This window comes from Anabrus simplex, chromosome 7 (assembly GCF_040414725.1).
Source record: "Anabrus simplex isolate iqAnaSimp1 chromosome 7, ASM4041472v1, whole genome shotgun sequence".
Classification (NCBI taxonomy): domain Eukaryota; kingdom Metazoa; phylum Arthropoda; class Insecta; order Orthoptera; family Tettigoniidae; genus Anabrus; species Anabrus simplex.
The window spans coordinates 37919172-37932123 of record NC_090271.1 but is presented as its reverse complement, the minus strand read 5'-3'; positions in this window follow the sequence as shown (position 1 = coordinate 37932123).

Here is a 12952-nt window from a genome sequence, read left to right as displayed (position 1 = left end):
TTGCTGATCGTGTAATGTCACATCGTTACCCTCAGTACAACGATAATGGCGGATTCTTCTGGCCTCCTTGAAGCCCATATTTAAATCCTTGTGTTTTCTTTCAATGGGGCTATTTGAAAGAAAACCATTTCGCTTCAAGACCTCAAGGCCGCATGGAAAAGCGTGCTCGGATCGAGCAACTCTGCAGTGAAATTCATGAAGACCTGTGCTGCGAAGTCATCAGAAACACGCTTACTCGTCTCGAAGAGGTTGTCCGCCGCAGTGGAGACCACATTGAACATGTGATATAGTGAAATGTATTTCCAGGGTCCAAGATGCCTGTGTCTAAAATTTCATTAGTGTTCTGTGAAAAATACAGTTGTTAATCTGAAATTTAAATGTGTCAACTATTCGTGCGGCACCCTGTAATACTATGGCCTCAGTTACCATGTACAGGCATTTTAATTTGACGCCACCTGGCTCCTTGTTCGTCAATTACGACGTTCCGTTTTACTCTAGTCCTACGATATGGCAGAGTTACCAGAATTTTCTTTGGTGGCTATATTTTTAATGTGTTGTAAACACCAAATGTGTCACCAGAGATCATTTACATGCCGACATCGTACGACATGAATAATCCCTTCAACAATCCGATACCTCTAGGTATACAATTTCTAACCACGAGATTTCGTGCCAAAAGCCTGGATTAAATTCCAAAACCTCTCCGCAGTGTTCATATGACGTGAGGGTATATGACGCTGATTCGTCTGTCGGATGGAGACGCTGAGCCTTGAGCAGACCACTTGGTGTTATTCGACAAGAGTAGGCAACGTACCAACACTGGGTTTCACCCTCTCCCTACCTCATTATCGTCATCATCCCACATCCAGACCCGCAGGTCGCCTATGGGTGTGAAATAGAAAAATCAGCACCAGGCATTAAAAGCCATACGATAAATACGTAAATAAATAAATAACGGTACGAGACGCACAGGATATTATCTTAACCCTCTACTGCATGAATTATTTTTCGTTTTCTTTTGGTGAAGAAAATTTCAAGCTTTAATATTCAACATACTCTCAGTGTATTAGATGTACCAGCAATTCTTAACTGGGGCTAATAGCTTAACACTCATATGTGATGTGGATTGCCATTGTTGAATATATATACGATTTTTTACGATTTTACGCTAAGCTTTTATCATTCAAAGACCGAACATCACTACCTACTGGTCATGGGTACGTACTGCAAGGCGCAAGTACAACTTGCAGAACCGTAGGTCGGTAATGTCTTCGAGGTTGAACCAGAGGTACTCCTGAAGCCCGTGGTAATGTGATGGGGAGGGCCCACGTAAAATAAACGGTGGTTGGTTCGCGTGGATGTTGACGGGGTGGAAGGACTACCTTTGGTTGTAGGGCTGTTTTGTCTTATGTTATGTAAAAAAAAAAAAAAAGGCATCACTGGGATATGTGTTTAATTGATTGTACAGCTGAAGATGTGCCGTAAAACTACCTCTATCTACAATATTTATCCATTTATACAGGTGAAAAGTTATTTGTTGCCTAAAGGCAACAGTATGCAGTAGAGGGTTAAGATAATAAAGGAAAATACATTTAGCTGTTTAATCAGTTGTAAATGTCTTTGTTTCACAGGAGTATATTTCAATTGTTAATGCACTTCAAGAGTTTCTATCTTAATGGTGGTTTACTGTAATGGCAGCCGTTGACCTTGTTGTACGCATGTTCTGAAATATAACTGACGATAACACATCCATTCCGGCGCAATAATACTCTCAAGTTAGGGGAACTGTTCGACTTGTTCTATGACCTGCTCCGGGCTGTTGTTTCACAGTGAATCTCCCCTCCCCCATGGTGCAACAGACCCGAAGGATAATGGCCAACCAAGCGACCGCTGCTCAGCTCGAAGGCCTCAAGATTACAGGTGCCGTGTGGTCAGCACGACGGATCCTCTCGGCCGTTATTCTTGGCTTTCTAGACCGGGGCCGCCATATCACCGTCAGACAGCTCCTCAATTGTAATCACGTAGGCTGAGTGGACCTAGAACCAGCCCTCAGATGCAGGTAAAAATCCTTGACATGCCCGGGGAATCGAACCCGGGGCCTGCGGGTAAGAGGCAGGCACGCTACCACTACACCGCGGGGCGGGCACGTTTCAGAGTCAATACCTAATCCAAATTTCTTCACTGCACTTCTCTAAGTGACATTCTTGATAACAACAACATGGAGAATTTGGTTTTTCAAAACACCATTTATCTTCTCTCAAACCGCCATTACTGATGCCTTGGTGACTTGAACTAGTGAGTTCCCAAGACAAATCTGTATGGTTCAACTACTGTACTTTGCCGCCACAATGGGCCTGTCCTCCAGAGGTTCATACCCCTGGTCTGGGATTCGGTCTCCAATGACCCTGATTCAGATTCAGAAACTAACAGTCAGAAGTCCCTTCGAGACCAGATGGTACTGGAAGCCAATGAACGCTGTGTCTAGTCTGGTTCGTTGCACAGAAAATAACAGAGTAACAGTCAATGGAAAACTACTAACCTCTCCGCAATTCAGTGATTCCTGATCGTTTAACATCCCTCTAATTCCTCCCCACTCTGTGTCAATTTCAGTGCAGGATGTGAGGGTGAAATGATCAGCCCTGCACTTCGACATGTTCTGGTTTCAGCAAAAGTATAAATTCCGTTGCGAACTTCAAGAAGTGCAGAAAGTAAAGAAAAGAAGCAAGGCCATCTTCGCACAGAATATGAAGGCCGTTGTAGGTGTGAAAGATGAAGGCTCCTTCTATCTGTAGCATACGCACTTGGAAGCGTAGAGCGGGTAACTTTGCCCCCAAAGAAAAACCTGGTACTAATATTTTGTGTAGACTGAGTGAACTTCAGGGCCATCTGCACCTCCGGAAATGAAAATTTTGTTGACATTTTTATCGGGTACCGGGTGAGTTGGCCGTGCGGTTAGGGGCGCGCATCTGTAAGCATGCAACCGGGAGATAGTGGGTTTGAGCCCCACTGTCGGCAGTCCTGAATATGATTTTCCGTGGATTCCCACTTTCACACCAGGCAAATTAATTTATGCCAAGACCGCTTCCTTCCAACTCCTAGCCCTTTCCTATTCCACCGTCGCCATAAGACCTATCTGTGTCGGTGCGACGTAAAGCACTTGTAACAAAAATTATGGAGACGAACATGCAGAAACGTTATCTTTTTTTTTTTTTTTTAGATTCTCTACGTATACTTCTGAGGTTATTGTGTGATAAATAGGCAATGTGTCCGTCAGAATCACTTCTAAGGTCGTAACTTCGCCGGCTGAGATTCCTGACTTGATTTTATTCCTCCGAGGAGAATTCCTTTCACGCCACTCCCTGAACTGTCAGTTGGTCTCAGGCTCAAAATAATGAATCCACGTTTCATCCTCTGAGACGATGTTGGATGAGAAAACAACCTCAGCCTCGTGATGTTCAAGCAAGTCTGCATGAATCTTTTGTTCCTCGGTCGTCAGTTAGGAATCTAGGGACCCACATGGAACAAACATTTGAATAACGTAAGCGGTGTTGGCACTACCCACAGATATGTCATATTTAATAGCCACTTTTTTTTTTTTGTTCCCCATTTCCCGAATAAACCCCCGTCCGTGCAATGAACAGCCGCCGGTGATACAGCTGCGTGCGGACGTCCCGAACGTTCAGGGTCTGAGAGTCGGGCCTTGCCTCGTTTGGGTTCTGATCATCTGCGTACTCAACACTGACTGTATTCCTATCCACTGCCCGATCTCCATAGAGATTTTGAAAGCGCCTGTGAATGTGTACAATGGTCTCCTGCTCCAGAGAAAGAAATGCAATCACAGCTCCCAGTTTTGTATGCACTTCGTATGATTTTATAATAATAATAATAATAATAATAATAATAATAATAATAATAATAATAATAATAATAATAATAATAATAATAATGGCAGAGCCTCCGTGGCTCATGCGGCAGCGCGCCGGCCTCTCACCGCTGGGTTCCGTGGTTTAAAACCCGATCAGAGATTTGTGTTGGACAAAGCGGAAGCGGGACAGGTTTTTCTCCGAGTACACCGGTTTTCCCTGTCATTTTTCATTCCAGCAACACTATCTGATATCATTTCATTTCATTAATCAGTCATTAACAATTGCCTCCAGAGGAGTGCGACAGGCTTCGGCAGCTGGCACAATTCCAATCCCCGCCGCTAGATGGCGGTTTCATTCATTGCATTCCTGACCCGGTCAAATGACTGGAAACAGGCTGTGGATTTTCAATAATAATGGCGTGTGGCCTCGGGAGAGTTCTGGCTGCAAATCTTTCTAGTTGACGCCATATAGGCGACCTGCACATCTGTGAGGATGGGGCCCTATCTAAAATGTTTTATAATGCTGAAGACAACCCACACACCTAGCCCCTGAGCCGTCGGAATCAACCAATTAAGGTAAAAGAACCCGACCCTGCCGGGAATCGATTCAGTAAGTCTTGTTTAGGCCTAACTAGGTATTTCTGTGGAACTGTAAATTCCAAAATATAATTGTTTAATGAAATAATATCGCCTCCACCCTCCCCATGATCACAGAAGTATTCCTTTTGAAGCTTTTCCAGGATGCAATTTTCACGTAACCAGAGAGAATTTCCACAGTCTTATGGCTGGTAACACTAGAAATGTCTTTACAAAAGATAATAATAGTAATAATAATAATAATAATAATAACTGTATATATTACAGTACGTACCGTAGATATATAAATAATTATAACATTCAGTGGTATCGTACGGCCTACACAGAGTCATCCTTCTCAATTCACGCTCCAGCACATAAGAGCTCTCAACAAGCGGAGTAAGGAAGAAGTTAGAGAGTTTGAAGTTCAGACGTAACCCGGAAGGAAGTTTCATATTAAAGTTGGAACACAATCTCCGACCACGTTAACATGACGAACCAGTTTCCTGCATTTACTAATGTACTAAAAATTTTCAGAGAGGAAGAGATGAATTCACAGAAGATGTCCCTTGTGTTCTATGTTCGCGGTTAAGACAGGTTTAAGCCATGTGTAGTCTTGTGGAAAAGCCTTCTCACCTTAAGATTGAATTCGTCATTAAGCTCTTTTGCCCGAGAATCATATCTGGGTAGAATGCTACAGTAATTTTGACCAAAACATAGATCAAATTGTGACTAGAATCTGAGAACAATCCACAGTTCTAGCCCGCCAGTCAAACAACTCAATGTGGGATGTGAGCTACGAATTTTAGGTGAATAAAATGTAAAAATATATTAGAATATATTCTTTGCATATTCCTAAAAATTACAATCCTTTCCTTGATCATCGTTATCCGGTCGATTAGATTAACAGTCTGCCTTTTACTACCACTACGAACGCTAATATGAGCCAATGCACGGCCTACTTGATGCGTCGCTCTAGCTAGCTGGAGCGCAGCGAGGGATCTAGTCGGCCGTGGTCAATGCATTGTTTTGCTTATAAGTATCACTACGAGTGCTAATGTGAGTCAATGCAGAGGTTCACTAAAGAACTTATAATACATTCGGTGGGGATAATTTTCAAAAAAAAAAAGGTTGAGTTATTGAACCAAGGAACACACTCCAGAAAGAATTGAAATAAGTAAATACGTTTGAATAAAAATGAAACCAGTAAAGAAACAAGCTATTTTGGCTGTTTTACCGGAACTGTATTTAGGCCGGAAGTGATTTTAGAAATAAGCTTTTTTATTTTATTTTGATAGAGCTCTCACAGACTCACAATTTGAAACCTTTCCGGGCCCTTTATCCCTTCAAATTTCCACACAATTGAGGAAATTGCTTAATTTTACGTTTTTCGAATTATATTGTTTTATGGGTGCAATATAGACCCCTACTTTGTCTGCTAAAAATATTTTCAACATGAAAATTAAATTTTCAACAATCCTTTTCTACGAATTGTATCATGTACTTCGTTAACCTGGTTCGTGATTACAAGGCTAGAGAATTTGGTTCTCATTTACACTGACTGACAGAGCAAATGCAACACCAAGAAGGAGTGGTCAGAACTTTATGCCAATTGCAGGGTAGACTGACGTCACTGAGGTATGCTCATGATGTGAAATGCGCCGCTGTGCTGCGCACGTAGCGAACGATAAATGGGACACGGCGTTGGCGAATGGCCCACTTCGTACCGTGATTTCTCAGCCGACAGTCATTGTAGAACGTGTTGTGTGCCACAGGACACGTGTATAGCTAAGAATGCCAGGCCGCCATCAACGGAGGCATTTCCAGCAGACAGACGACTTTACGAGGGGTATGGTGATCGGGCTGAGAAGGGCAGGTTGGTCGCTTCGTCAAATCGCAGCCGATACCCATAGGGATGTGTCCACGGTGCAGCGCCTGTGGCGAAGATGGTTGGCGCAGGGACAGGCGAGGGGTCCAGGCGCAGCCCGAGTGACGTCAGCACGCGAGAATCGGCGCATCCGCCGCCAAGCGGTGGCAGCCCCGCACGCCACGTCAACCGCCATTCTTCAGCTGTTCCAATATCGACCAGAACAATTTCCCGTCGATTGGTTGAAGGAGGCCTGCACTCCCGGCGCCCGCTCAGAAGACTACCATTGACACCACAGCATAGACGTGCACGCCTGGCATGGTGCCGGGCTAGAGCGACTTGGATGAGGGAATGGCGGAACGTCGTGTTCTCCGATGAGTCACGCTTCTGTTCTGTCAGTGATAGTCACCGCAGACGAGTGTGGCGTCGGCGTGGAGAAAGGTCAAATCCGGCAGTAACTGTGGAGCGCCCTACCGCTAGACAACGCGGCATCATGGTTTGGGGCGCTATTGCGTATGATTCCACGTCACCTCTAGTGCGTATTCAAGGCACGTTAAATGCCCACCGCTACGTGCAGCATGTGCTGCGGCCGGTGGCACTCCCGTACCTTCAGGGGCTGCCCAATGCTCTGTTTCAGCAGGATAATGCCCGCCCACACACTGCTCGCATCTCCCAACAGGCTCTACGAGGTGTACAGATGCTTCCGTGGCCAGCGTACTCTCCGGATCTCTCACCAATCGAACACGTGTGGGATCTCATTGGACGCCGTTTGCAAACTCTGCCCCAGCCTCGTACGGACGACCAACTGTGGCAAATGGTTGACAGAGAATGGAGAACCATCCCTCAGGACACCATGCGGACTCTTATTGACTCTGTACCTCGACGTGTTTGTGCGTGCATCGCCGCTCGCGGTGGTCCTACATCCTACTGAGTCGATGCCGTGCGCATTGTGTAACCTGCATATCGGTTTGAAATAAACATCAATTATTCGTCCGTGCCGTCTCTGTTTTTTCCCCAACTTTCATCCCTTTCGAACCACTCCTTCTTGGTGTTGCATTTGCTCTGTCAGTCAGTGTATATAGCCTACACAGTTATTAGATACAATTTTAAGGATATGGATAATTTGCGACCACTTAATATTAGAGTAAAGAACACAATTTTTAGCCGGCCCCGTGGTGTAGGGGTAGTTGCCTGCCTCTTACCCAGACGCCTCAAACTCGATTCCCGACCAGGTCAGGGAAGTGTTACCTGCATCTGAGGACTGGTTCGAGGTCCACTCAGCCTACGTGATAAAAACTGAGGAGCTATCTGACGGTGAAAGAGCGGCTCTGCTCTAAAAAAGCAAAAATAACGGCCGAGAGGATCCGTTGTGATTACCACACGGCACCTCGTAATCTGCAGGCCTTCGGGCTTGGTAGCCCATGGCCCTTCGGGGCTGTTGCACCATGGGGGAGGATTGTTAGTAAATCGGCTTTTGGCCTAATGACTCTCTATCTGGCTATATTATAAACAGGACAGGCAAATTACAAACAGTTGGGCCTACCCTAGATATATTGCTGTGCAGATACAAGATGCTGTGGTTTTTTCAGATTTTTATAAGAAGTTTCATCTCACACATTTTTTTTGCATCAAATAAGCCGGCGATATACACTACGTTGGTTGGTCCTCCAGGTTGGGAGTTGTGCGAAGGGCTGGTAACTCTTCCACTTAAAAACTTACCTCACTTATAAATCTCAGATGAATAACCGGACGAATTCTATGATGACGACAAAGGCAAGATCAAAGGCCAAACGATTTGGAATTAGAGATACATTAAAGTTGGGAACTTGGAACGTGACAGCCATAAAAGGAAAAGAAGAAGAACTGGATAGAGAGCTGGCTAGAAAAGAAATCAATGTTGCTGTAATTACTGAGACAAAAAAAGAATTTACAAGGAACAAAAGAAATTGATAAATACACTATGATTTATAGCGGAGTTACACAGGATAAAAGAGCTGCAGCAGGAGTCGCAATATTAATAGACAGGAAGTGGAAGAACAAAATAGAAAGCTACACCATTATAAATGAAAGGATTTTGGTGCTGAGGTTGAAGGTAGAGAGAGGGAAATTAACCTTGGTAGCCGTGTATGCTCCTGAAGAAAACAAACAGGAAGAATCTGAACAGTTTTATGAAGTTCTTCAATCAGTGTTGGATAACATATGTAAAAGTGACTTTGTTGTTCTGGCTGGTGACCTCAATGCTCGAGTAGGAAAGAAACCAATTGCAGAAATAGTGGCAAATAAAGGTGAACCAACTTTGAATGAAAATGGTAAATTATTGATAGAATTTTCATCCTATAATCAATTAAAAATTACTAACACCTTCTTTGAGAAGAAAGATATATATAAATTCACATGGACTGCAACAGGACAGCGATCAATTATTGACTATATAATGGTCAATAAGAAGTTAGGCCCAGATGTAACAGATGTCCGAGTACGTAGAGGCAGCGATTTATATACAGATCATTATCTGGTCATTGCAAAAATCAGAATTCTTGCTAAATGGAGGAAAAGGCTGAATAGAAATATACACAGAAACCAAGAGATCTATAAGGTATATTTACTACAGGATGATGGAATAAAATACTTATATCAAAATCGGCTGCAACAGTATTTAGGTCAGATTCCGACAAGTACTGATATTAACAAAGAATGGGAAATCATAACCTCAGCAATTCAGAGGGCAGCAGATGAAGCCATTGGAGTGAAGAAGAAATTTAGGAGAAAAACTGGGCTTAAAATATGGAATAAAGAAATTTCAGAAGCTGTCAAGCAAAAACAAATATTATACCTGAAAACGATACAGCATCGCACCCCACAAAATGAGAAAGGATATAAAAACAGCAGGAACAAGGTCAAGCCACTAACGAGAAAACTCAAGCAAGAATCATGGGATAGGTTAATAAACTCAATAGAGGATGACATCCATGGAAGGCAAGAGATGGCATATAAGTTAATGAAGCACCTCAACAGTGATGAAAGAGAAACTGCTAATATAAATGTAATCGAAGAAGAATCGTGGATACAACACTACAAAGAATTGTGGTATAACGGAGAGTATGGAGAGAGTCAGGAAGATCAAGATATAGATATCGACATTGAAGGAATTGACTTAATAGATATAGAAGAACTTAATACTGTTCTGAAATCTTTCAAAAATAGAAAAGCACCAGGTTTAGACAACATAAATATGGAGTTGTTCAAATATGGTGGGATCATTCTTAAATTTAGAATGTTACATTTAATTAATCTTTGTTGGAAAAGAAGAAATATACCCGAAGAATGGAGAAGAGCTAAAATAATATCACTTTTCAAGAAAGGAAATCGAAGTTTTTGCAGTAACTATCGAGGAATAAGTTTATTAAATGTTGGCTATAAAATATATGCTAAAATAATAAATAATAGACTTAAAATCATTGCACACAATCTCTTATTGGAAGAACAATGTGGATTTAGGAAAGGCAGATCCTGTACAGATAATATATTTAGCCTCAAACAGATACTGGAGAAGAGAAGAGAATTTAACTTGAATACTTATGTCGCTTTTGTCGACTATGAAAAGGCTTTTGATAGGGTAGATAGAGAACAGTTATGGAATATAATGGTAAAAAATGGATACCCTAAACATCTTATTCAAGTTATCCAAAGTCTGTACAAAAGGACGAGAATTGTGTTAGATTTAGGATACAAACTAACGGAAGAAATATTAATTAATCAAGGTGTACGTCAGGGATGCAGCCTCTCTCCAACACTATTCAATATATATATATAGATGAGGTAATCAGAAATTGGAAACGAATTGTGCACTCTGGAATATAATTGAACACAAACACATACATAAATACTATGCTCTTTGCAGATGATCAATTTATCCTTCAGGATGATGAAGATAAACTCCAGAAATCAATACATCAGTTAAACACCATTTGTAAAAGTTATAATCTTCGGCTATCCCGAACAAAAACCAAAGTTATGGCGTGGCAAGGGAAATATCCTATCAGAGCGAAGATAGTAATCGACAATCAACCAGTAGAACAAGTCACAAATTTTAAATACCTTGGTTGTGAAATTACTTTTAATGATGATGACGAGGTGAAGAAGAAGCTTTATCGATTTCAATATATGTGTGGGACAATTCGCCGAACACTGAAAGGAAAAGTAAGAGAAGATACTAAACTTAAATTCTATAAGACTATGGCTGTACCAACTTTGCTATATGGAAGTGAGACATGGGTAGATAAAATAAGCTATAGAAATAAAATACAATCAGCTGAAATGGGATTCCTAAGATCAGTGAAAGGATACTCCCTAAAATATAAAATACGAAGTGAAGAGATAAGACAAAAATTAAATATATTCTCAATGAATGAAAGAATATTCCAAAACAGGATAAATTGGAAAAACCACGTTCTGAGGATGGATAACGACAGAATCCCAAAACTTGCCCTGGAATACCATCCTACAGGAAGAAGAGATATTGGTCGTCCTATGAAGAGATGGAATGAAATCTGAGGTCGGAACAGGCTATTAGCCTAATCCATGAAGAGGTAGTAAGTAAGTAAGTACATTATTTTTTGCATCAAATAAGCCGGCGATATACACTACGTAACTTATATTTGAATTCAACTGTCTTGCAGGACTTGTTCTAAGATTGTGTAGATGTGCTGGTTGCTATGACAGTAACAGTGATACACTCCTTGGTGGTGGTGGTCCTGCCAGATTTCGAGCTCTCAACTGTGTTAGTGTTTTATAAATTTGTATCTTGTGAAGAACTTGAAGGCTATTTTAACTACATCATTACTGAGAACCATGGCTTCAATCTAAACCAGAATGATGATGGATTCCTGGTAAAGTCGGCGAATGTAGCATCTACTGTAATCAGTGCGTTATGAGATCTGCAGCACTTCATCTGAAGTGGTCAAGAGTCCAAGATAGAAAGAAGAAATATACGCAACAGAGCCATTCACCAAATTCTAAACTAATGGATGAATTACGAATTGAGTATGAATATCGGTCAAGTATGAAATTTAGATTGTCTGACAAATTTTCCATCCTTGATATGGACGCTGACATGAGCTAATTGTCATGCTCGTTAAACTGCTGTCAAATTGACTACATTTTACCTGTCACGCCTGATGTACTGCCATTTATATGAAACTTGATGGTCTCTCTAGATATTGACGAATTTGCGTAACTGTCACACTTATCGGATTCTACCTGTCACGGCTCACGCGATGGCTTTATGTTTTCGTGTTGATGTGCTCTAGTAAACAACATTTGTGGTCTTTATAGGGATTGAATACAAGCATTGGGAGGGTCCGTACTGCGAACAGTACTTTGACATTTACGGGGAAAATGGTTGTCAGCAGAGAACCAGCAAATTAGGCGGACACAGGAAGGCTGCCAGCTTGCATTCGGAAGATAGTGGGTTTGAGCCCCACTGTCGACAGCCCTGAAGATGGTTTTCCGAGGTTTCCCAAATTTGCTGGGGCAGTACCGTAATCAAGGCTATGGTCAATTCCTTTCCACTTTAGCCGTTTTCTGCCCTGTCGTCGCCATAACACCTATCTGTGTTGGTGCGACGCAAAACAATTCGTGAAAGGAACGAAATCTCCAACAAGGTCAGTTAGATTTTGTAAAATTAACCACTTGTAAATTATTGATAATATTGCCATTGATACTTTCACGGCCCGTACCCATAGACATGATACTGTATAGGCTTTTAGACTTACGCCGTGTCAAGAAAATAAGGAGAAATTCTTTACGTTTCGCAGAGAACTGTCCTCTGCGTCATCAGAAGAAAATCTTGACTGTCCACGAGAAAGGCTTCTTAAGGGGACACTATAGTGAAATTTCTAACGTCTATATTTTTCAATGAATTTTTTTCATATTTTTTCTGCGGTGTAACTTCTCAGATATAGTAATGCAACCAACTTTCAATATTGTACCTATACAACTTTTGAGTAGGATTTTTTTTAACTTTTACTAGCATCGTTAAGAAAAGTCCCTTGCATCACAATATTTTTCCATTTGGCACCAAATTTTGCACAAATATGCTGTATAGTATTGCCAACAAACATCAGTATTACAGTTTGTTGTTTGAGAAATATATTGGCCTGTATATTTTTTTAATGTAATTTTTAATTTATCTAAAAAAATTGTGTACACACAAAATTTGGTACGTCACAAAAAAAATGAATCACCTTAAACAGCAAAATGCACACTGACATTTATGCACCAACTATCTAGCTACTACTGTGTAAAATGTCACCTACATCAGACAAAAATTGCGTGATAAGGGATTATTTTTGTGAAAGAAATCATGAAGATTTTGGTAAGCCATAAAATGCAAAATAAAAATCTATGCAACTTCACTCACTTTAGAATTGTCCAGCACAATAAGTATGCCCTTCAGACTTCTTTATTCTCTCCTCCAGTTATATTTTCATCATCTTATTCTTTTTCCTTAGCTCTTTGCTCTCACCTGAGCTCCTTTTCCTGCTTTGCTCTAACCGCCTTTGGTCTCGCTGGTGACTGATGTCCACAGCAGAAGTTGGTACTGATGGACTGAAGGACTTCAAGTGTTCTAACATACCCATTAA